Source organism: Chrysochloris asiatica, unplaced genomic scaffold, assembly GCF_000296735.1.
Source record: "Chrysochloris asiatica unplaced genomic scaffold, ChrAsi1.0 scaffold00029, whole genome shotgun sequence".
Classification (NCBI taxonomy): domain Eukaryota; kingdom Metazoa; phylum Chordata; class Mammalia; order Afrosoricida; family Chrysochloridae; genus Chrysochloris; species Chrysochloris asiatica.
In genome coordinates, this window is record NW_006408547.1 from 12,038,100 (window position 1) to 12,039,870 (window position 1,771).

Sequence of the window (1,771 nt, forward strand, 5' to 3'; positions counted from 1 at the left end):
GTCTCTCATGCTTTGGACATATTGTCAGAAGGAAACAGTCGCTGGAGAAGGATATCATGTTTGGTAAGACAGAGGGTCAGAGAAAAAAAGCAAGACCCCCAACGAGATGGATTGGCCAGGTGGCAGCATCGATGGACTCAAGTGTGGCAACAGTAGTGAGGTTGGCCTAGGATTGGATATTGTTTCATTCAGCTGTGCATAAGGTCGCTATGAGTCATTGCCGACTCGATGGCACCTAACAACAATAACAACAACAATTCTTTAATAACTAGCTTTTTCGCTAACAAGTAAGTTCCCTGAGGAAAAGTCATGCCCGACTTGCACACTGCTGTAACCCCACTGAGGGCCTTAGTACCTGGCACTTCTGAAATACTCAACAAAATATATTCTGAATGAATAAACAAGCGTTGATTGCATTCTCTGATTTCTCTTGAATTATTTAAAACCTGTTGTTTTTAAGTGCCGTCAAGTCCGTTCTGACCCACAGCAACCTGTATAGGGTTTCCAAGGAGCAGCTGGTGACCTTGAAATGCCAACCTTGTGGACCAGGACTCCATTTAAAACCTAGATTGTTAAATTTTAACAAAGCTTTAGGCAAAATTTAAAGTTACAGTATCAGCACTGGACCACGGAGGCCCAAGTTCAAACCCATCAAATGATTCTTAGAAACCCTATATAGGGTCACTATGAGTCAGAACCGACTCGATGACAACAACAACAATATAATTTGAATACAGCTGAAAAAGATTTCACCATAGCTCTGGCCACAGCATAAGTAAAACTCTACCTTCAGAAACCTTTGATTCAATGAAAAATGTTCATTTCTGTATAAAATGGACAACCTTTCTCCCTAAATTGAATGCTACTCTAATTTTTCATCTCAAAGTATTTTTCGTCTCAAAGTCCAGGTGTGGCACTGCAGGTTAATTCTCTGGACTGCAAGGTCAGTTTGAACCTCAAGGTCAGCAGTTCAAGCTCACGAGTCACTCCTCGGAACCCCACAAAGCTGGTGGTTCAAACTCACCAGCTGCTCCTTGGAAAACCTATACAGGGTTGCTGTGAGTCAGAACCAACTCAACGGCATTTAACAACAACAACATGCTATCCAAAGTTCATCGTAAATGTGCCTCTATGGAAAGAGAGAGAGAAGAAAGGAAGAAAGAATAAAAACATATGAAAGGGAAAAAGCCAATGATTGAGAAACAGGAAAGGAATCTTTTTCTTGGGATGCAGAAAAACAAAGTTCAGGCTAGAAGAGGCATATGGAGGTAGTCCCAGCAACAAACATGTAGACAATTATATAGGTTTTTGTACAATGCCTAAAGCACAAAGTAGCAAAAGGTGTTGGTGCTTTTAACATAAAAAGACAAATGAATACCCTTCTTAGAAACTTGATCAGACTTGACAGTAAGGAGACCTAGTAAATTTGAATAATAATGGTATTAACTGGTTTCCCTTGTAGGTGTCATTCTTCTGTCATTTATATTGTGGTTGCTGTGATGCTGGAAGAAGCCATGCCACTAGTATTTTAAATACAAACAGAGTCACCCATGGTAGACAAGTATCAGCGGAGCTTTCTGACTAAGACAGACTAGAGATAGATGAATTCTGAATGGCTAGCCAATGAAAACCTTATGAATAGCAGCACAACATTATCTGATTTTGTGCCAGAAGAGAGCCACCCTCAGGTTGGAAGCCACCCTCAAAATACGATTGATGAAGACCTGCCTCCTAAAAGTAGAGTTAGGATATGGATGGAATAAAGGTTTGG